At 42.4% G+C, this 25,061-nt stretch overlaps 1 protein-coding gene across 1 annotated transcript in view; it reads right to left on the bottom strand.

Moving 5' to 3' along the window:
* ADAM12 (ADAM metallopeptidase domain 12) overlaps positions 1–25,061 on the bottom strand; it is a 379,134-nt gene that overhangs the window by 84,130 nt on the left and 269,943 nt on the right. The gene's annotated exons all lie outside the window — the stretch shown is intronic.

Raw genomic sequence — 25,061 nt, 5'->3', positions numbered from 1 at the left:
GAGCTCCCTTCTCACCGGCAAGCACTGGAAGAACTGAAATATGGCTCTGCAAATCTGTCCATAATTGAGCTCCAAATTTAGTGCTTTTCCAATGGCTGAATATGCATACAAGGAAAATGGAGAGGTAAATAATTCGCACACCAGGGTAAGGGCCAGCAGGTTTGACAATGTATCCATTGCAGGGTGGAGGTGGTGGCCAATAGGAAGAGGCATGTCAGGGATTGCTTTCTCCCTGCCTGCGCTCCTTCTCGCTAGCAGGGCATCTGTTTCCATGCAAGAACTCCAACCCTTCATTGAGCCACAATAGTGCTGGCAGCTCCCCGAGCTGCCTCCCAAGGTTAACTATTTCTTTGTCAATAAAATACTACCATGTTTGAAATCTAAAAGGGGTGCCCACTGTGTGTGCAGCAATCTCCTCTTCCAGCAAAGGAAACAGACAGCTTTATTGCTTTTTCCAAAGAAGAGCAATACATCACATTTTATAGTGTTTTATATTTCCTTTCCAATCATTTTTATCAGGGCGCCCTCAAAACAAATAACACAGCTAATTCCATTCCACAGATAAGGGAGGCTGTCATCATTGGGATGGTGAGATTATCTAAGAAATAAAATTCTGTGGAATGTTGCCAGGACAAATTCCAGACTGAGATCTCCACGAGCATCTTTAAGAGAGATGCCAGACATTCTCAGATCGCGGCATATGACTAAGGCCTTGGGCCACAGAGCAGCCAAATTGGCCATGGTCTGAGGCCAGAAGAGGGAGGAGAACGAGTCAGATTCAGATCCTTTGGGGAAGATTTTGGTGCGTCTCTCTTATATTCTTGTATTTTCTTCTTATCATCATCTGTTTCATGTTTCAACAAACATTCATAACTCAGTGGCCTATCCTAATCTCCCTGAGACTCAGTTTCTTAATCTGTGAAATGGAGGAGGAGGAATCTATGACCTCCGATGATTCTTTCAGGTCAGATCTGCATATGATCCAGTTATCCTTCTCTCTTCTCAAGGCTCAGTCCAGCTGCTACCCTCTCCACTTCCCCAATCATGCCCTTACCTAGTTCTCAGGATTCTTTCTCTCCTGTATTTTCCTAGAGAACTGTGTCTGTCCTTGGACGTCTTCCATAAAGCTGATAATTTCCATCTCTATACCCCTATAAAGTTACAAACTGCTTTGCCCATAATAACTCTTCAAAGCAAACAGTACCAGTATTTTTTAATACCCATTCTACAGATGAGGAAACTGAGTCTCAGAGAGGTCAAAGCACCTACTATGTGTCAGACACTGTCCTAAGCACATGATGATGATCAATATTTGTTAAGCACCTACTATATGTCAGGAACTATCACACACTGGTGATGATGATGGATATCATCAATACAGTGAGAAAATTGAGGATGGGAGAGCTAGAGTTACTGGCTAAGCTTGTAAGTGTCTAAGGGGGGATTTGAAGCTGGATCCTCCCAACTCGAAGGCCAGAGCTCTGCCCATCATACCACATTGCCTCTCAGTAAGCATCTCATAGCATGGGCAGGCACAGATATGTTACGATCGGTCTCATTGGAGGTAATACCCCACAGATGAGATCATACATCAAACCAGTGTTAGGATGTCCTGACATGCCAGATTATAGATTCACGAAGAGACCCGAGCAACCATCTGGTCATAGGATCTTGGATTAAAGCTGGAAGGGACCTTAGTGGCCATGTTGTAGAATGAGCTTCCTCATTTTACAGAGAAGAAACTGAGGCAGATGGTCTTGCCCAAGGTCACACAACCAGCAGATGTCTGAAGCAAGATTTGGACCCAGAGAGGTGAAGGAACTTGTCTGAAGTCCCAAGGATGAACCCAGGTCCCACGGCCCCCAAGCCAGTGCTCCTTGTACCACACCATGAGCTCCCCTGGCATGTACCAGTAACAGAGCTTAGAGTGCGAATCTCTTGGGTGGCTCATCTGAAAAGCTGGATTTCAAGCCTATCTGAGAAGTGGAGACTGTGAGATTCTAATGACACAAGATTCAAAGCAGAGCCATAAAGGAAGGGTTAGATGAAAAATGAGACGCGTCTTGTAACTGGGAGCTACAGATCTCTGCCGCCATAGATTAGCATGTCTAGTGAAGAATCTTCTCAAATTCCTGACGCATGAACTTTCACTTTCAGTCTACTGTTCACCCCCCAAAACTAGCCAGCCACGTTTGGAATGGGCTCAAAAAAAGATGGTGCTGAATGAGCCTGGGTAGGTCTCTTAACTGCATAGGTCTGGTTTCAGGAAGTTAAATAAAACAGGGGCATGCTTCCATGTGTCAATTCCTTAAGGATCTATGACTGTGGACGTACACACTCTCCACTGACTCTGATCACAGCCCAGGGAACAGGGTGGTGCAATGGACAGAGCTGGCCTGGAGCTATGGGACTGAAGTCATCGGCTTTCTGCCCAGGGTTCTTCCTGTGTGGCCCACCTTTGCTTGTCCTTGGACATGCTCCATGCTCTCCCACTTCCATGTCTTTGCTCAGGCTACCCTGGAGGGTTTCCCTCTCCTACTTCTTTTGTCCTTCCCAATCTTTAAAGTCCACTTCAAATGCTGTTTCCACCAGGAAGCCTTCCTTGATTTTCTGGTCAAAAATAAGTTTCGGCCATGCCTTTCTCAGAATGCTTTGTTCTACAGCTCTCTAATCAACCAAGCGGCCGATTAAACAATCATTTGCTCAGTTCCATTTGGTGTCAGCGACGTGCCAAGCAGTGGATGAGGGGCACACAAAGATAGAAGTGACTCAGCCACTGACCTCGGTGAGCTTGTTCATATGCTGCTGGGGGAGCACAAAGCAGTTAATGTCGACATTCAAACTGGGCTTGATGGTTGGCAAATGCCAGGAGCACGACCACCTTCTGGTGCCCCCTCCTGCCGGCATGCAGCGTGAGCCTTTGAGTCGGGGCTGGTTTGGGTCTCTTCTGCCCTGCCGCCAGCCATGGTCACTATGCCCTTGAAAGCTGCATTGGGGAACAGCATTAACTATGCAGAGGGCGTCTCTTTGTGGGGGCGGAGGCTTCATCATAAGCCTCTTTATCAACCTATGTGAACGCTGGCGCTGTCGAGACGCCCGTGGAATGACTGAGCAGTTTTCTCCAGCTGCTGCTGTTTTCAGGGTCATGACTGCTCTGCCAGTCCGAAAGTTTAGAGCTATGGATTTCCATGTGGCTTAATAACACACTCTCTGTGCCAGTGGAACTTGCCCCTTTACTGTTCCCCTCCACACCCAACATTCTGTCTCTCATCTCTGTGCGCTAACCATCTATGAATCTCCTGCTACTTGGTAAATGAGTCTCTTCTTGGGGGCACAGGGCCCATCTGTCTCTATGGGGCAAACACAGACTGGAATATTAAAGATGCCTACCCAGTCTCCAAACCAGCAGCTCTCCCAGACTAAAGGTGCTCGGGAAACCTTTGTTGAAATAAGTTATGTATTTGTCTCTGTGTCTGCTCAGCTGACAGAGCTACAGAATCAGAGACATAGGTGTGTTCACACCCATCACCTGCCCCTAAGGCCTTCTGCTGTTCTCACCTCCACCTATCCAAACTCTGGGCATTCTTGAAAGCTGACTCAAGCACTAAACACTCACCATCATCTTCTTCCACATTATCATCATTATCAACAATCATTTACTGAGCATGCACTGTGTGCCAGGTGCCGGGCTAAGTGCTGAGGATACAAAGAAAGGCAAAAACCATGGTCCATGCCTTGGGGAGCTCATAGTTTAGCGAGAGATACAACATGCAAACAACTAGGTACATACAAAATGTATTCCCACAAGCGTTTGTTCATGTAAGTAAATGAGAGGTAATCCAGGAGGGAAGGCACTAACTGAATGTTGGCATGCAGTGGCAGGGGGAGGGGGACTGAAAAGGCCCCCCCCAAAGAAGGTGGGATTTGAGGTGAGTCTTGAAGGAAGCCAGGAGGCAGAATACAGAGTGAGGAGGGGTTGGGGGGCAGCTAATGAAAAGGCACAGAGTCAAACTGCTGGAAAAACTGGAATGAGGTCTGGCAGAAACTAGGTATAAACCATCACCTCACAACACACACAAGATAAGCTTTAAATGCATGCATGGCACAATAAAGGGTTACATCTTAAAAAAAAATTAAAGTAGAGGAAGAAGCAAGAAATTACCTTTCACAAAGATGGACATGGGAATAGTTCAAGACAAAACAAGAGATAGAAAGAATTAAAGAAGATGAAAGGGACTATTCTGATTTCTTAAAGTTTAAGCAATTTCTGCTCAAACAAAATTAGAAAGGAAGCAGGTAACTGGGAAAACAAATCTTTGCAGCAAGTTTCTCTGACAAGGATCTGATTTCTAAGACACATGAGGAACGGGTTCTAATTTATATGAATAAGAAGCATCCTCCAATTGATAAATAGCCACAGAATAGAAACAAGTAGTTTTTAGAGGAAGATATGAAAAAGTCATATCAAAAAATGCTCCAACCTGCTAATAATTAGAAAAATACAAATTAAAGCAGTTCTGAGATTTTACTTCACACCAATCAGATTGGCCAAGGTGACAAGAAAGGAAAATGACAGCTGTAGGAAGGGCCAAGGGAAAGCAAGCACACTAATGCATTGCTGGTGGAACTGTGAATTGGCCCAGCCGTGCTGGAAAGCAATTTGAAACCATTACTACACTGCGACTGCTCTTTGACCCAGCAATGCCCACACCAGGCTGTTGCTGTTGTTGTTCAGTCATTTCAGTCATCTCTGACTCTTCCTGACCCCATTCGGGGTTTTCCTGGCAAAGACATTGGAGGGGTTTGCTGTTTCCTTCTCCAGCTCATTTTACAGATGAGGGAACTGAGGCAAACAGGGTTAAATGACTTGCCCAGGGTCACACAGCTAGTAAGTGTCCAAGGGTGGATTTGAATTCAGGTCTTCCTGACTCCAGGCCTGCCGCTTTATCCACTGTACCACCTAGCTACCCGATGCCCACCAGGCCTATACAAAAGATATCAAAGAAGGAAGAAAAGGACCCATGTACACAAATACATTTTTACAGCAGTTCTTTTTATGGTGGCAAAGAATTGGAAACTAAAGGGTTACCTATTTATTGGGGAATAGATGGTATATGTATGTCATGAAACCCTATTATATTATAAGAAATGATAAAAAGGCAAAGCTACAGAGAAACCTAAGAAGACTTATATGAACAGACGCAGGGTCAAACGAGCAGAACCAGGAAAAAAATTAGGCAATAATAGAATTATAAAGACATACACATGTGAAAGACTGAAGAGCTCTGATCGATGCAGGGACAGTTGAAGATTCCAGATGAAATGTGCCACCCACTTCCTGACACAGGGGGTTGGGAAGGGGATAGACCCAGAGCAGAATGCCACAGATGCTTTTGGACACAGCCTGCTTTGCTTTAGTACACATCACTTGTTACAAGGGTTTTCCTTCACCTTAAGTCCTTCCCTCCAAGACCACCCCCAACTTATCCTGCCTATATCTCATTTGTACAGAGTTGTTGACTTGGTGCTTCCCTCATTCATGGGAGAGCAACTTGAGAGAAAAGACTGTTTGTTTCTTTCCCTTTCTCTGTATCTCTAATGCTTAGCACAGTGCCTGGCACATCGTAGGCACTTAATAAAGCTGCTTGAGTGACTGATTCCCCTTCTACCAAATTAGTTTTTATTTGCTTCCTGTTTCTTTTGTTTTCCAGTCTGTGAGCTGGCTTTCCCCTAGTAGGCTGTAAGCTTCCTGAGGGCTGGGCTGTTTTTTGTTTGTCCTTGTATTTACCATGGCACGTGATCAGTGCTTAATACACATGAGATGACTGAATGAAAAGACTTTAGAAAGCCAGCTCTGATGGACAGGCCGTGGGTTGCCAAGGGATCTGGGGACACTTACAGCAGCCGTCCACTCATTCTGCTGGCCTGAGAGCACATGCCCACAGTAGTTTCCTATTTTTTAGTACAAAAAACCACTTCATATCATTCATTCAGCAAGCTTTAATTTAGTACTTGTTACATGCCAAGTATTATGGGAAGGGAAGAGGTGGGTCAGGTGCAATCTCTGCTTTTTTACAATTTATATTTATAACTGTGTTGGGGAGAACATAAATGACCACAATGGAGGTAAAACAGGACAGAAACCGTTAGGAGGGGAGGATGTCCAGCTCTGATGAGGGATGGCAAGGGTTACGGGAAGACCCTCAAGTGGAAGAGAGATCAGACTGACTCTACTTGTATCATGTGTATATTATAACAACATTCTCCAAGACTCTAAACTGCAGAGAAGGCACTGACCTGCAGTGGTGGAGGGTGTGCCCTCCCCTGGGACTTCCCTACACTGATGAAGTCATGGGTCCCGTTCCTCAACCTACTGCTTTCCCCAAGAGAACATAAGCTCCCATAAGGGAGCAGGCACATAATAAATGCTGGCTGCTTGATTTCTTGGTGCTGGAAGGAACAGGAGGAGAAGCAAGGAATGAAACTTGCTGTAAGGATGATTTTGGCATGATTTAATAGTCAACAAACATTTATTAAGCACCTACTACGTGCCGGGCCCTGTGCTAAGTGCTGGGGATAAAAAGAAGAGAGACAAAGACAATTTCTGCCCCCAAGGAGCTTACAATTGATGGGGGAAGACACCATGAAAAAGGAAGCTAAAAACAGGGGAGAGCAGAGGGAGCTCTCCCCTCTGGCCCTAGCACCAAGCAGCTGAGGTTAGCTGGAAAAATCCGAGCCCCCTCTGAAGGAGGCCCAGGAAGAATTTATTGCTCCACCCTCCAGACCTCCAATCGGAGGAGAGGGGATTGTGTGGAGTCAGTCGCCATGGCAATGGGATCCAGGAGATGAGAGCATCCTGGGAGGCACCATCTTCAACCAAGAGGAGCAGCTGAGGGGAGACTAAGAGAATTTAGAGAAAAATCTAAGAATTAGAGCTACTGAAAAGCAGGTGGAGAAACCTGGGGGGATTGAGGCTCCCCTCCCTTCTGGCCCTCCTTTGTCTACAATTCTTCCAACAAAGGCTTGTCAGCGTATTGCACACTAGGGAATCTTGTTCAGGCTGGACTAAATGCAATCAGATCCCTTCCACCTCTCAAGTCTATGGTTGTTTAAGAATGGAATTTCAGAGGAGGCAGAGATGACATGGAGTAGTGTGAAGAATCATGGAAGGCATCACAAGTATGGGGCCTTTTCAACCCAGCCATCTCTGGAAAATGGCCCTTTACAGCCCTCTGAATGAGGAGGGCAGCCCCCTTCCTTGCTGGCTCATACCAGGGGGTCCCCAGGGAGTCAGTGATGGAGTGGGTGACTTTTGGTTATGAATGGGGTAAGAGCCCCTTGTGGTCCACAGGGAGTCATCCAGACTGGTGTGAGGAGGTTGGGGCAGGATCCCCTTGGATTCAAGTTTGGCCCCTTCCTTGGCAGAGTGCAGAACGGGGAGGTATCGAGGCTTGGGGTCTCTGCTCTGTCCAGGCCCAGGATGGGCGCCATGTGGCTGCAGGTAAGGGAAGAGAGAAGGAAGGGACGCTTTCGCTAAGTCTTTGGGGTCCTCACTCTTGTCCCTTTCTGTCACCCATGACATCAGCCACTTCCTCTCAGCTCTGCTCACCCTCCTCCCTCTCTGTCCTGTCTGTCTTCTCCTCTGGAGGACAGAGGAGTGACCGGACATCTTTCATGTTCCTCCCTCTGTCACGAGTTGGGAAGCCTGTAGGACTCATGTCCAGGCAGCTCTTCTGGGCCCAGGGCAGGAATTATGGCAGTCCAGGGGTCATTCTCTTTCCTCATGTCTACAGTTATAACTGTCTATTTATCTACATATTTGGCTAAACCAATTTGATATCCAGCTATCAGTTTAGAGCAAGGCTTTTTAATCTTTTTTATGCTCCACACACATTGGTAAAGCCTACAGACTCCTCAGAATCCTGCTTTTAAATGCATAAAATATATATGACTGTAGAGGAAACACTTATATTGAAATAGCAAAATATTTTTAAAAATCAAGTTCACAGACCTTAGGTTAAGAACTTCTGATTTAGAAGCATATCTATAGCCTCAGTATTAACCCATCTATCCACGATCGAGCTCATCTACATATCTATCCCAATGTCTATATCTAGATGTAGGGCAGCCAGGTGGTGAAGAGTGCACTGGGCTTGGAGTCAGGAAGACCTGAGTTCAAATCTGGCCTCAGACACTTACTAGCTGTGTGACCCTGGGCAAGTCACTTAACTCAGTTTACTTCAATTTCCTCATTTGTAAAATGAGCTGGAGAAGGAAATGGCAAACCAAGACCACATTGCCCCTCATGGCTGTTCAGAGAGGGCATGCATGCTTGATGGAAGCTCCTGCCATTCTCTTTAGAGAGAGGTGCCTCAAGCATCCTGCGATGCTTGCTGTGGGTCAGCTTCACCTGGTGGAGCCTCTGAAGAAGGCAAACATCGGGCCATGCCCTCAACAAGTCTCGATGAGCCAAGGCCACTCACCCTTTGCACTGCAGCAAAGAAGCTTGGTATTCCGACTCAGCCTGAATGACAGATAACGTGCTCTGCTCTGCAGGGAACAATATCTAATTATGTTGGGAGGAAATTAGGACAAACTTAGTATTGATGTCCCCTTTTTAAAGTGTTTACAAGAAGCCCTCCCTGCCACTTCATTTTTCTCCTATGATAATGTCTGGATTGAGCCAATTAAATTGCTTTCACTAGATAATTAAATTGATTCTAACCAAGTGGTGTTTTGATGTTAGCAGAGTCTCTCTTTCTTTTTTAGAAACTAGGAACAGGAACAGGGACTGGCTGGACTTGTGATTTCATTGGTGAAGAAACTCCCTCTTTCAGTAAAGGTTGGCACCTTCTCTTTTTAAAAGTAGTGAATCTTTTTTCATGTCTTTGAAAACAGGTTTTGACTTTAGTTATAATCTATTAAGTATGGAAGTAAATAATTTCTTGAGGTTTTCTCAGAAATCCCCAACAAAGATTTTCTTTGATTCTTCACATCCATGTGGGCCCTACGGGGCCTAGCACAAGTATCATGCCTAGTACCGGGTCATGGAGATGAGCCTGGGTTCTTGGAGGCTCATTACTTCCTGGAAGGTCCCAATGAGCAAGAGAAGCTTTAAGTGTAGGCCCCATGATACACTATATTTGCTTTCTGAAATCCAGCAAAGAAGAGCATGGAGAGGCCATAACTAGCAGGTTGGCCATATGGTGATGGATTCTGTGACTGATGGCTTCCCATGAAATAAAGAAAACCTCAAAATGGCCCTCAGTCCCATAGGTCCCCCTGCCACTTCTGTGGTAATGGTGGCAGAATGGTGGAAACAGGAGCAGTGGGAATTACGAATTGGTTTTTAGACAATTTTAGACTGTCTATAAACCTTAATTTGTCAGTTACTAGTCTACGTGGTGAGGTCCTTGTCTAGTGGGGCAGCTGAATCCTATCAGTCTTGACATTTCTGCTAAAAACAAAACCAGAAGTAAGTTATGGGACAGCCCATGGCTTCTCTCTGGTGAGGTGAAGAAAAAGCTTGGCAAAGTTAGTTTCAACATATGTCCAAATACAGAAACCATCATGACATGTTACACTTTGTCATCTTGCCTTGAAGTGCTCATGATGATCAAAAGCAGAAAGATCATGGTGACATGACACCCCAGAAAGTTAGTGCAATTTTGGTCTCTGTTAAAAAAGGAAGCACATCCAGGTTAAAAGGGGGGAATTCTCACTGTAGCCTGCTCTAGTCTGACCTCATCCAAAGGACTGCGTTTAGTTTGGAATATCACATTTTATGAAGGACATGTATAAGGTGGAGAATGTCTAGAGAAGGAGACCAGAACGGTGGGAGGCTTTGAGTTCATGTCATACAGGGATCAATTAAGGAACTAGAGATGTTTAATCTGAAGAAGAGAAAACTCAGGGGGGATGTTATGGCTGTCTTCAAGTACTTGAAGGGCCATTTCATCAAGGAGGGATTAGGCATACTCTGCTTGGCCCCAGAAGGCAGAACTGGGAGTCACTGGAGGAAATTAAAGTAGATTTCCCCTTAAGTGAAAGAAAAACTTCCAATCCCATATAGTATGGACTCCCCAGTCCTTCCCCTCATTGGATGTCTTCAAGCAAAGGCTGGAGTATGATGATGAGGACAATGTAAAAGTGATTTTTGTTTAGATATAGATGGACAAGATGGTCTTCAAGGTCCATTTCAACTCTCATGTGCTGAGACTCCATGATATAAACATAATTATGGCTTATGTGTCAATATTGACAGACGATGAGGAGGGATGAAAATTCTACATTCAGTAAGACCTTCTAGATTAATCAACATATACTTTAAAATCCAGTGACTTTAATATAAAGATAGACATAAGAGAGTGAAAAATATGCTAGAAAAATGGTTCAAGGTTAAAAAAGACAGAGTATAAAGGCTTGTAGATCATACAAAAATCTTATGCATACATGCATATGTATACATACATATGCATGTGACTTTCCTAAAGAAAAGACTCAGGGGGAGCTGGATACAGCAAGCATCAAATAATATCAGAATAAAATTGAATTGGTTACATCTTGACAGGAAATGAGTGGTTGCCGCTGTGTGAATCATTTCTGAATCATCTTTCTGTGTACAGTGGGAATATAACTTGTTAAGCAAAGTCAACAATCAAGACAAAATCTGAAGAAAGGAAAAGGATGAGAAAACAACATAGGATGTAATTAAAATGACTTCAACCCGACCTATTCAAACACTAAACAATGGGGATACAAGAACAATTATTGACACAGGCTAACAATCAAGCAAATGCCACAACAAAGAGCCCCAAAGAACCTGGAAGTCACCTCTGCTAGAAAACACTTGCTTTTCTTGCAAAGAGAAATGGTGAACAATGGCAATATCATTTTGGAACATAAACTTGTTTGCAAAATCTTACAGAAGAGAATGATAGCCAGAAGCAACAGAGGGGAAAAACAACTCCATAAAAAGCTTGGCAAGAGATTTAATTAACCCAGATCATCCAATGATCCTTCAAGGATGAAACTGTAAGGGGTACAAGAAATGGATGGACAATGGATTGATTCTATCAACATTTCCGTAATGAGATATTTTCTACATCAATGTTATTGGTATCACCAAGTTTGGATTCCAACACCACTGTCTCTGACATGCTGACTGAAGAAGTATAAATGGCACTAGACAAAGTGGAGAAGGAAGGACAGCTGAAATAGACCAAGTCCCCACAGAAGAAGCCAACGCTTGAGTCAACACAATCTTGAGGGAACTGAAGGGTCAGTTTTTATGATCTAAGAATGGGAAGGATGTAGAAAATGTGGAAAAAACAACAGAATTTAGTATTGTGGGAAAATTATTATTATGAACAAAGGGCATTAATCACTCCCAACTCATTTTTACAAAATATTCGGCAGAATGAGCTACACACACACACACACACACACACACGCACACACACAACACCCCTATATATATCTATATCTATCTATCTAATATATAGAGAGGGTTTCCTTGATCAAAATAGGAGATTAGACAGGTTTTCACTCACACATACAACACACATCTATATCTCTATCTATCTATCTATCTATCTATCTATCTATCTATCTATCTATCTATCTATCTATCTAATATATAGAGAGGGTTTCTTTGATCAAAATAGGAGAATAGACAGGTTTTCACACACACACACACACACACACACACACAGAGACACACACGAATCTATTGCAAATATCTTTATAAATAAAAAATCCACTAAAAGATGCCAAGACTACATTTACCTGTTCACTGACTACCCAAAAAGGAATGTTTGATTCGGTAGAATGATGACATGGCACCTTCAGGGAGGTTTTCACCTCTGTGAATTTGCCCATCTGAATGTGCATAAGACATAGTCATTTTAAGGTTCAGTTTCCCCACATATAAAATGAAGAGCTTAGATTACATGACCTTTAAGGTCTTTGCTAGTTGTAAAGCTGTGATTCTACCAACAACGGGTTAAAAAGTGGGCAAAATGAATGAATAAGCTACCTGTGAGGGCCCTTAGAAGGCCAGCCCTTCAAGCTATGTGGTCTCATGAGAAGCCATGCAGCATGCTGCAATTGTCCTGGGAGACCCAGTTTCAAGTCTTGCTTCTGAAATCCTGGCTATGGCATTCTGAGCGAGCTGCTCGCCCCCTTGGTGACCCAGGCAACTCTCTAAGACTTCAAGTGGCAGAGCAGAGGCCAGCGTGCATTGAGAGAGAAAGTTCCCTCATCAGGAGCCCAAAGGCATCTTGGAAATTGTTTTTGGGGAGAAGAGCAGGTTGGGTCTCATAGAAGATATTCTTCCCAGAAGGCATCGGGTGGTGTGAATTATTTATCCCTTTTGAGAAGGTGACCTTTCCTCAATTTATTTTATCCAACTAAGTTATTCTTATGACTAACACACTACTCTGTATGCTGCCACTGACATGTTGGGAGGGAGGGTTTCCTCTTCAAAGTTTTGCCAACCTGGTCTAAAGTAAGGCCAGCAAATAATTCCACCCCCCCCCCCCAAACTCTTCCAACTCCAGTTCACCAGGAAAGTTGTGGCATCATTTCTTTTCAACACACACACACACACACACACACACACACACACACAAGTAACTCTTTTGCAGTGGAAAATATGAAGCTGATTACAGCAGGGAAAGGAAAGCAAAGTCTTAACATGAAAAGATCCTTTCGAGTTGTAATTATCTTTATAAAAGTAAAAGAGATGTTAGGAGTCCTGGCATAGAGAGCACAGTGGTACCGCCACGTGTAGTTATGAATGGATCAAATGTTTTACAGATGTCAATTAATGGCAGGAACACCATGGCCCTTTTACATGGGGCCAGAAACAACTAGTCGATGCTGGCTGGCATCCTGGTGCAGATGGGAGCTACGTTAACTCCCTCATGACATCTGAGGGTCTCAGAAAGGCATGCTCCTTATTTCAGGAAAATCAGATTGGAAGCTCCTTGGGGACAGGGGCTATTTTTGTTTTGTCTTTGAGGTAGATAGCAAGCTGGCCTCAAAGTCAAGAAGACTGAATTCTTGTCCCGCTGCTAACACATGTGAACTCTGTGATGCTGGGCCAGTCCCTCTGCGCCTCCGAGACTCTAAGTGGCAGAGTGGGTGCTGACCAGCATGGTGGAGGGAGTTTTCTGGGCTGGGAGTTCCACATATCAATGGAACCACAAGTGCAGTTCTTATCCCTATGCAATAGAGTGGATTGGCCAGTATTGGAACTCAAGAGACCTGGGTTCAAGGCCTGCTTCTGACACCTTGGCTTTGCAGGGTGTATTTGAAATACTTTTTTGAACAAAAAGCTCAAGTTATACTCAAATTTGCACAGACATATAGGTTTATCAGAAAACACTAAAACTGTATGGTATCCTTGGTTCAAACACTCATTTTAAAGAGGAGGAAACTGAAACCCAGAGAAAAGAGGTGGTTTACCTACGGTCACAATTAATCATCAATCAATGAATAAGTATTTTTTATGTACCTACTGTGTTCCAGGCACTATATTTGGATGTGCTAAGGATACAAAGATATGAAACAGCCCCTCAAAGAACTTACATTCTATTGGACAGTGAAGTAGAGGTCAGGCCAGGACTAGAATTCAACTGTCCTATAAAGTGAGAACACTTTACATGAGCCCATGTGAGAACCTATTGCAACTTTCAAAAATGACTGAAACTTTTAAGTTCATTGAGAACCTGGCTCAAGCATTCCCATAGAAACTCTGGAAAACAAGCAGAGGAGAGTTTGTGATTAGTATTTTCAGAAGTGCAACTGAGGCAGAGGAAAATTGAGGTTGGACATTCCAATCAATGGCAGAGGGGACACTGGCCCCCCGGTCTTAACTCCTATAGCCTCTCCTATGATATAACGCCTCCTGATCATCAGCCACGGTTTATTCCAACCTCAGAGGGCCGTTATGAACATAAGAAAACAGGAAAGACCACAGGGCATCAGAGCTACACTGTCAGCTCATTAGGGACAGGAATAAGGTTATCTTTCATCTTTGCATCCCCAGCCCAACAAAGTATAATTTTTTTGGCTGTAGACCTTTAAGAAATGTTGTTTAACATTTTAACCTGAATAGCATTAAAACTGTCTGAAAGGTACAGAGAAGACAAGATGTCCAGGGGATGATTGTGTGTTAACCATAAGATCATCGTTTGCATTGGCAGAAGTCGGTATCGCCATGAAGCTTCCTCCCATAGATGTTAACATCATACGAGATGAGGAAACAAAATAAACCCACGAAATCAATAGAACATCCGTATAACAACAAAATTTAATCATTAATGACAGAAAGGGAAATCTCATTCCAAATAATTACAACGTTCACACTACAAAATATTTGGGAGTCAGACTACCAAAGCACACTTCATACTTGCTTGGATTCAACTACAAAACGCTCCTTAAGGAAATAAAGAAAAACTTAAATTGCTGATGCTTAAATTCAGTGCTCATGGTTGGGCCATGTCAGTACAATAAGAATGGCAATACAATGAAAGTTAACTTAAAGACTTAATGCTTTTCCAATTAAATACCAATGTGATACTCCATAGATCCAGATAAAATAATGACAAAACTCATTTAGGGAAACAAAATACCTAGACTACTGAGGGAAATCATGAGAGAAAGGAAGGAAAAAAGGAGAAATAGCACTTTCAGGTCTCAAATTATATTATAAAGCAACAGTCAACAAAGCCATTTGGTATCAGTTAAAAATAGGAGGATAGATCAATGGAAAAGTTTAGACAAAGGAGAATTAGAAATATTGGATCTCAATAACCTGGTATTAGATAAGCTAAAAAAATGAATTATCCAGGAAAAAATTCTCTATTTGAAAACTGTTGGGTAAACTGGAAAGCAGAAATAGGATTTAGACTAACATTTTACACTACAGTCTATATAAATTAAAAATTGATACATGACCTCATGATAAAAATTTACATAAAAATGAGAAGAGAGGCAGATCACATACCTTTTGTATCATTGGGTAGGAGATGAAATCTTAACCAAACAAGGAATAGAGGCAATTACAAGAGGTAAAAGAGACACTTTGATTACGTGAAATTGAAAAGCTTTTGCAAAACACAACTGTGTATCTAAGAAGGAAAACAGACAATGGGAAAACTCTGTGCAAGATGAGGATTTGTTATCTGAGATACATAGACAATTAACAGAAATGTGTAAGACCAAAAGCCTTTCTCTATTAGAAAATTAGTCAAGCGATTTGAACAAAAAGTTCTCAGAAAAAGAATGGCAAAGTATTAACAACCATATGAAAAAATGCTGCAAAATCACTAATAATGCAAATTCAAATAACTGCCAAGTTTCACCTCATCCCCAACAAACTGGCAAAGATGCCAAAGCATGAGAATAGTCAAGATAAGATAGGTTGCTGGGAAATCTAGACCCAGCAAAACTAAAATATATTAAATATAGTTAAAGGAAAAAGTCATACAAGATTTCTTGAAAGATGTAACAGCAAAGGTACTGTTTGATGATCCTTTATTAGTGATATCATGCAAAGGGTAAAGCAGGGAGAAGTAGGAGCCCCCAGAGGGCTAGCCACCAACAGAGGACGGGCAGCCAGAATCCAAATGGAAAATGGGAGATGGTGAGGTCCTACAGACGGTCCTGTTTGCAGATGACACAGTATTGAGGGCATCTCCCCCTCCCCCTGCCCTGGGCTGCCCATCCCACACCATCCTTCCACCTGCTTTGCAGGCTTGTTGATTAGGAAGCATTTAAGAAGGCACTTGTGGCATGCTCTCTCCCAAATGATGGGTAGCTGATTAATCACTACTCCAAGGAGGCCATGATCTCATCCAAATGGGGATCCCCTCGAAAAACACATGCTTGGCAACAAGTGAACCTTTAGCCTTTTCTCGAAGACATCCAGAGACAAAGAGAGACAGGGAGAGTGAGAGAGAGTGAGTGAGAGAGAGAGAGAGAGAGAGAGAGAGAGAGAGAGAGGAACCCAAACCAGGCAGCCCATTCCATTCCACTTTGGAATAGCTCTCTTCTTAAGAAGTTTTTCTTGATAGTAAGCCCAAATCTGCCCAAATCTTTCTCTTTGAAATCTCCACTTAATGTTTGCAGTTCCATATGGTAGGGTCAATCAGAATAAAGCTAATCCATTTTATACATGAAAGTAGTAATAGTGGTGGTGGTGGTCGTAGCAATGGTAGTGGGGTGTGGTAGTAGTAATAACAACAATAGCAGTGTAGCATACTGGATGGAAGCAGGAAGACTTGGGTTCAAATCCTGCCTCTGGCACATGCTGTGTGACCCTGGATGTCACAATTCTCACTGCCCCCAGGCAAGTATTTAAAGCTAAAAGTGACAAAAGAGTTGTCAGCTTTTATTGGTAGAGAAATTTTCTCATTGGGAGCTCACTATACCACTGAAAACATGTCTCTGTCTTTTTCTGTCTGTATTCTCTGTCTCTGTCTCTCTCTGTATTTCTCTGTATCTCTCTTTTTCTGTCTGTGTCTCTCTGTTTCTCTCTCTCTCTCTCTGGCTTGTCTCTGTCTCTTTCTGTTTTTCTCTCCGACCTCACCTGACGATGATAATTGATGACAAAGAGAACTGCCATGCATAAAGCACTCTGAGGTTTGCAGAACACTTGGCCAACCTCATCTCCTTCGTGTTTCCCACAGTCTTATGAGACATGACTAAGGCTTTTCTGCTGCCAGGGCAGAGCCATTGGAATATTTCTGGCTCGTAAACATGGCACACATTTAGGTCTCGTGCTCAAGGAAGCTCATTAATGGACAGATCCAACTGTGATTAAATTCTACACTAATCCCTGGAGATTACTTTTGCCAAAAAGCAATTTCCAAGACAGTTTTTAATGTTAACTATCCAAAGATATAAAACCCGTGGGCACCCACACTCACACACTCACTTAGAGAGCAGTAATAATTCATGATGGCACAAACTCTTCACGGGGCAGGCCCTCCAAGCCTGCTCTCTGAGGCGGCATTGTGGCCACATTGGTGAATGGTGAAGAAGCCTGCATTTTGACCTGGGTTTTCCATCTCTGTGACTAATTCATCAATAATTACTCTTGGGGGGGGGAATTGTCATGGTGAGCTTTGTCCTCAAAAGGATTTGAGAATTTGTGAATGTGAATAAGTGGAATTTTTAAAATGATAGATTTAAAGAGTTATTTAAAAAGAAAAGAAGGAAAAAAGGAAAGAAAAAGAGGAAAAAAGGAAGGAAAAAAGAAGGGAAAGAAAAAAGAGAGAAAGAAATGAAAGAAGGAAAAATGCTCTTTTTGGTTCTTTAAAAATTCAAAACTAACAGGACCACCAGATAGCCCCCTTGATGTGAGCCCAGAAGCAAAGGATTTGACAGCATTTGTCAGGAGAATTGGAAAGCTGGGGGACACTAAAATTAACTGGCCTTTTTCCATCCACTCCTAGGGCAAGATTTGGTGGCCCAGTGAATGAAATCTATCACCAGTTGATCAGTAAACACTGATTAAAAGGCTCCTGGGAGCCACGGCCTGGGCTGGGTTCTGAGCATCCCAGGCTAAAGAATGAAACAATCGGCACTTTGAAGAGGCTCACCTGGACCTGAGGACAGATGCCCACCTCTCAAGTACCCACTTATACAGAGCCGGGTGTGAAGCCGGACTCTAGCACTTAGTCCCTGAGTTATCTGGGGTAAGTCACTGTCATCTTTCTAAGACTCCCCATAGGGTGGCCAGGAAGGTCAGGTAAGATAATGTCTGTGAAGAGCAGAGCAAGGTTTAGAAGAGGTACAGAAAAGATTGCTATTATTATTAATATTCACATTATTATCACCAATAGCCAGCTAGGGCTTTAAGCTTTGAGAAATGCTTCACACACGTTAACTCGCTTCATCCTCAAAACAACTCTAGGAGGCAGGTGTTGTTGTTATCTCTATTTTACAGAAGAGGAAACTGAGGCACATAGAAGTTAAGTGGCTCACCTGGGGTCACCCAGCTAGTAAGTGTGTCTGACCCTGAATTTGATCTCAGATCTTCTTGACTCCAGGCCCAGTGCTGTCCATGTACCACCTAGCAGCCTGTGATCACCATCATTATTACTATTACTACTACTAATGATGATGATGATGATGATGATGATGACAATAAGGGCATTGTTCAGGGGTCAAGGCATGGGGTTAGGAGGCCTGGCTCTCAGGCTTAACTCCACTTCGGACTATTTATCTTGAGTAAGGCACAGGTAATGGGATTCTGGCTCTGGAGCTAAGAAGGTACTCAGAAGACACTGGAGCACAGGGTCTTTTTGGAGCCTGAGTCTCCCTCTCTCACCCAGCTTGGAAGTGCACTAGCCAACCACAGCTGCTGATTGGCAAGGTATCTTGTACCTGCCCAATTTCTAATCTGGGCTGGTTCAACCCCATGGAGGCAGTACGTTGGCCCCTTGATCTAAGAGGCTTACCAGAATTGGTGCTAGAATTAGTGCAGACCCCCAATTAGCTTTAGCCCTACTGCAGCTTAGAACTCCCCAATTCACGTGCTTAGAAGGGACCACAGGCACGGGCCACTACGTGGAGCCCTCACACCCCTTTTGGATCAGGCCTATGACCACTCTTCCCTGTTTTCCTTTGCTGGATCACATTCCACATCCTGTCCCCTCCCGACTTTTGGTGTCCCCCCAAGACCTGTCCTGGAACCTCTTCTCTTCCCTCTCAAATCTTTGTCTTCTGGGGATCTATCTCATCAGCTCCCACGGGTTCAATGATCTTTTCTACACAGTTGACTTCTGGCTCTCTCCTTCCAGTCTTTCACCCGAGCCCTTTTCTGCTGGACAGCTCCACTGGGATGGAAGCACTAGTTTCTCAAAGGCAAAGTGTCTGAAATAGAACTTAGCACCCTACTCCTTTTCCCCAATTCCTTCTTTCTGTTGAGGGCACCACCATCCCCCCAGTCACCCAGATCAACAACTTGAGAGCCATCCTTGATCTTCAGTATCTCTCAGCCACCTCTTCCTCTCCTCTCCCCTCCCCCTCAATCTCATTATTTCACAAGTCTGATAATTTACACAACTTATACCCAAGCTGCAACGACATCTTTCCTCGGTTGGTCCTCTTCTCTCTATTCACACTAAAATGAACACTTGGTGTCTTAGGAACTCATTCTCTTTCATCTGAATGACTGTAATAGCCTTCCACTTGGTTTCCCTGATTCCAGTTGCATCTTTCAGATAATTACCAAAATGAATTTCCTAAAGGACAGGTCTGACTGTGTTCCTGTCCTGCTTAAAAAAACTTAATCTCTGATAAGTAACATGTTCCATGTTCTTCTAATTTTCTTGTAATATCTCTATTTATATCTAGATTATGTATCCATTTTGACCTTATCTTGATAAGTGGTATAAGATATTGGTCTATACACAGTTTCTGCCATACCACTTTCCAGTTTTCTCAACAATTTTTTTTTACCAAATAATGAATTATTATCCCCAAATCTTAAGTATTTACACTTGTCAAATACAAGGTTATTATATTTATTTGCTGCTGTAAATTGTATGTCTACTCTGTTCCACTGATCTACTTTTCTATTTCTTAGCCAGCATCAGATAGTTTTAATAATCAATGCCTTATAATACAGTTTGACATGTGGTACTGCTAAACCTCCTTTCTTTACATTCTAAAAAAGTATTTCTTTTGATATTCTTGACTTTTTGTCCTTCTGAATGAATTTTGTTGCTATTTTTTCCCAATTCAGTAAAATAATTTTTTGGCAATTGAATTGGGGTGGTATTGAATATATAAATTAGTTTAGGTAAAATTTTCATTTTCATTATATTGGTCCTGCCTACCCATGAGCAATTACTATTTCTCCATTTATTTAAGTCTAATTTTATTTGTATAAAGTTTTTTTTTTAAATAATTTTGTTTATATAGTTCCTGGGTTTGTTTTGGCAGCTGTACTCCTAGATATTTTATACTGACTAGAGTTATTTTAAATGGGGTATCTTTTTATTATCTCTTCTCATAGGGTTTCGTTTGTGATATATTGGAATGCTGGTGACTTATGTGGATTTACTTTATATCCTGCTACTTTAATAAAATTATCAATTTTTTCAACTAACTTTTTAGTTGTCGGGATTTTCCAAGTATATCATCACATCATCTGCAAAAAGAGATAGTTTTATTACCTCATTCCCATACTGATTCTTTCTATTTCTTTTTCTTCTCTTATTGCTATTGCTAGGATTTCCATACAATATTGAACAAATTACTTATCAGGCTTATGGATAGGCAAACAATTTAGGAATAAACAAGAGATAAAGAGAGCAAAGTTAGATATAAAATGGATAATTCTGATTACATTAAATTAAAAAGCTTTTGTACAAACAAAACAAGTATAGCCAACATTAGAAGGAAAGCATAAAATTGGGGGGAAATTTTATAGATAATTTATCAGATAAAGGTTTCACACCTAAAATACAGAAAGAACGTTGTCAAATATATAAGAATATGCATCATTACGCAATTGATAAATGGTCAAAGGATATGAACAGGAAGTTTTCCAAAGAAGAGATCAAAACAATTTATGGTCATATAAAAAGCTCTAAATCATTATTGGTTAGAGAAATGAAAATTAAGTTTCCATTAACCTTGAGATATCATTTTATACCTACCAGATTGGCTAAAATGATTGAAGGGGAAAGCAACAAATGTTGGAGGTTTTGTGGGAAAATTGGGACACTAATTCATTGCTGGTGAAATTGTGAACTGTTCCAACCATTTTGGAGGGCAGTCTGGAATTATGCCCAAAGAGTTATTCAACTGCCTATATACCCTTTGACTCATCAATACCACTACTTGGTCTATTCCCAAAGATGATTAGGGAAAAAGGAAAAGAACCTATATGTTCTAAAATGTTTATAGCAGCTCTCTTTGTGGAGGCAAAGAACTGGACGTTGCAGGGATGTCCATCAATTGCGGAGTGGCTGAACAATTTGTATATGATTGAAATGGAATACTAGCGTGCTATAAGAAACAAAGAGCTCAATGATCTTCGAAGATAATGAAGAGTGAAATGAGCAGAACCAAGAGAACATTGTATACAATAACAGCAATATTGTTTTAAGAACAACTTTGAGTGAATGAGTTATTTTGTCTATCATAAATACCCAAATTAACTATAAAGGACATATGGAGAAAAATGCTGAGTACAGAGAAAGAACTAATAAATAGAAGTTTGTATAAAATAATTTTACATTTGTGTCTAATTGTAGCCACTCTAGGGTGAGGTGGGGGAGAGGGAAGAAAAAAGGAAAAAAAAAGAAATTTACATGATAACTTTTTATATATTTAAAAGGAATAGCATGTTGTACATAATAGATTTGCAGTTTCATGTGCAATCATATTTTTTTTATTATACTATGTTATGAAAATGCTTGTTTTATTTCCTAAATTAAAAACAAATAACTGTGAAAAAATTTAAACAACCTCTAGAATAAAATACAAAGCTCTCAATCGTTTAATGAGATCCATCTGTAATCTCCTTCCGACTGACCTTTCCTGATGCATTTCTCTTTATGCCCCTGCCTGCATTTTCTACCCTTCAGTCAACTTGTTCTACTTACTGATCCATTCCTTGGCACTCCATTTCCCACCTTCTGCCTTTGCATCGATATCCCTCATACCAGGAATGCCCTTCCTCCTCTACTCCACCTCTTAGAAATCCTTTGTGACCTCTTCCACAACACTTTCTCTGAACTTTCTACTTATTGGTGCTCTCTTTTCCCTCCTCAAATTCTTCTGCATTTACTTCTCTGATTACATGTCATAGTAGAATGGAAGTTCCTTGGGAGCAAAGATAATTTCCCATTTTCTCTTTGCATTCCCACCCCCGCACGCAGTGTCTGGCACAGAGGAGGTGTTTAGTACATGTTTGTTGAATTGCCTTGAATGAGCCCCTTCTTGCTTAGGGGAACCGGTCCTTGGAGTACTGACCTTTCTTCTGCTCAAACCTCATACTTGAAGTTTCCATTTGGCAGTGGTTAGGAAGGAGAGAGAACTACTAGCTAGAGCTATTAGACATGGCAGAAGTAGCACCTGAGAGGACCCACAGATCACCTGTGCCAATTCTGGGAAATTGAGGCTAAGAAAGAGGATGGCACTTGCCCAAGGCCACATGGTTTGTGGCAGACTCGAGGTGTGAACCAGGCCCTCTGGTGCCAAATCCAGCAACTGTTCTGCTCCCCAACTGGTCTGGGAGGTGGAATCTGCCAATGCCAGCTCTCTACTGGCCTGGCCTGTGAGAACCCAGGGCTCCCTCCATGGAATGAGAAGGCAGCCTAGAATCAGGGAAGTGTGGGCTGTGTTTTCCTGTGTAAGCAGAATCCTGTCTTCACTCTCCTCTCACAAGGAGAACAAGAAACTGAGGTGGGAAAAAAGGAAGATAGGGGAGAAGCAGCAGCAGCATTTCCCTGTGGGTGGCCGGTTTTGGAGAGCTGACTAGGTGGCGTGACCCTTGCCGCCCTTTGCACTCCTGTGATTAATTCACTAACCTCATTATGAACTTTCTTTCCATTGAAGCAAATTAAAGCTACCACCCCCTTGAACAGGAAGGAAGGAATAGTAAAGGAGCAACTAAGTAAAAAAGATTCTGAAAAGTGCGAGTTCAGCAAGGGGAAAAGTGCTGAGAATGAACTTACAAATGCTGGTAGGTTCAAAGAGTATTTTAGGCACTTTGGTGACTTTTTTTTATCAATGTCTTCCCAATTACAAAGCCCTTTTAAAGACCCCAAGTTTCTCCAGAAGTCAGGGCCTTTCTTTGGAGTGTCTACATTCTATTGTGTGTCCTTACAGAAATCAATCAATCAATCAATCAATCAATCGGTGAATATTTATTAAGCTCCTTCTATGTGCCAGGCACTGTGCTAAATGTCGGGGATACAAAGAAAGGCAAAAGACAGTCCCTGCCCTCAAGCAGCTTACAACCCAATGGGAGATCACAGCAATGGGACAAAGGTCAAAACTTCAAAAGAGCAGAAAGTGACCTTCACCCAGACAGTGATGCTCCCCATGGCAGCGTGGTAGCCACATTAAACCATTGAGGAAATTTTGAAAACAGGGATAAAAGGCGTCATCCCAGAAATGTAGGGTAGGAAGAGAAGATAGGCTGGCCATGAATGGTATCCATGATGCCTGCAGGAAGCCAACAAGGCCTTCTGTGCAGTGGATGGAGACACCATACGTCATACGCCACCATGTGCCAAGCTTAGGGGAACGTGGATATAAGACTCACAGTACAGGGAGTCATAGTTGAGCTGCAATATACATTGGCGGAGCTCAGAATCCCATTAGAATATTTAAGTACTGAGAATAATTTCAAGATATAGTCTTCATTTTGGGAGGGTTGAAATCTATGCTTCTATCACTGTGGCAAACTCTTGGTGGGCACGGAAATTCCTTCCACCAAGAGAGTCTGGCAAACTGGTCTGCATTCGAGATTGGTCTAGAGAGATGCCTAAGACATTAAGAGGTTAAGCAAGCTGCCCAGAACCACACAGCTAAAAGGTGTCACGGGAAGAACTTGGATCTAGATTTTATGGATTCCAAGGCCTCTATCCACTATGCAACCCTGCCTTTCCTGGTTTTCAAGTCTGGGTAATTTGGCCAACTCAGCCAGCCTCCATAATCTCTCCATGAAGATAAACAGAAGAAGGCCTGAGGGTTGAGTTCTTTAACCTAGGAGGGCAAAAAGTCTCAAGATTTGAGCCCAATATCTACCTGCCTCTGGTGCCTCATATAGATCATAGTTGATTGGGGGAATGCATCAGGTAAACAGACAGGGACATCCACTGTAAGTATAAGCACTCCAGCTGAGGAGCACGGTAGAATGCCTGGATTCCCAGCTCCTGATATGGTGCTTCCTACTAGGAGCCACTCCCTAGATGCTCACTGCTCATTGTATTGGAACTCCCTCCCTCCTGTGGCAGCCCATTTGTTAGGGACTTGTTCTGACATCTAACTGAAGTTGGCATCTTTGTAATTCCCACCCACCACTTCTAGCTGGCCAAGTAGAATCAAGCTCAGCCTCCATTCACATGGCAGCCTTTCAAATGCTTGAAGAGAGCTCTAATTGCTGATAGGAGACTTTTTTTCTCCAGGTTACCACCTCTCTCCCTGCCCCCATCAATCAATACGATCTCCAGGTCCTTCCCCACTGTGCTAACCCTCCTCTGGATGCACTCCAGCTTATCAGCATCCATGCTGAATGGTGGTGCCCAGAGCCGGATATAGCTTTGGTAAAGACTCCTCCTTCCTAGCACTGCCCTTTCCCCCAGCCTGAAGGAGGCATTGGAATGTTCTGCAATCAATGAGGTAGAGAGCCCCTTATGATGGGCAGAATTCAGCTAAATCACTCTCTCTCCTGGATAAAATGTAAAGGATTCTGGCACTGGGTGGGAAACCTGGCGAGATAGCCCCCATCTTTATGAGTCTATGATTCACTTACAGAATCAAATCTAAAACATATGTTTGAATTAGGTTATGATCTTAGCTTTCTAAATAACAAGAAGAGATATGACACTGCTTCTCCTAGAAGAAAGATTTCTGTCTGCATGACCCTCTGAGTGGATAACAGCAATAATAATAATAATAATAATAATAATAATAATAATAATAATAATAATAATAATAAACATAAATTAACATTTCTATAGCACTTACCATGTGGCAGCTGAGCTCTTTACAACTATTATCTCATTGGATTCTCACAACAACCTTGGGAGGTAGATGCCATTATTATACCCATTTTACAGATGGAGAAACTGAGGCAAACTGAGGTTACGTGACTAGCCCATCTAGTTAGTGTCTGAAGCTGGATTTGAACTCAAGTCTACCTGACTCCAGGCCAGATGCTTTATGCAGAGTGGAGACCCCAGCTGCGTGGGTTATTCTACTATTTTACCTGTCAAGAAATTTGGCTTTGGAAGTTTCTATTGACTGAAAAATTGAGAAAACTTTCTGCATGAATGTTTCACAGGAGAAATTCCATGCTGGGA

Source organism: Phascolarctos cinereus, unplaced genomic scaffold (genome assembly GCF_003287225.1).
Source record: "Phascolarctos cinereus isolate Bilbo 61053 unplaced genomic scaffold, phaCin_HiC Scaffold_3;HRSCAF=262, whole genome shotgun sequence".
In the NCBI taxonomy this organism is placed as follows: Eukaryota; Metazoa; Chordata; class Mammalia; order Diprotodontia; family Phascolarctidae; genus Phascolarctos; species Phascolarctos cinereus.
This window is presented reverse-complemented; position numbering and strand designations above follow the sequence as displayed.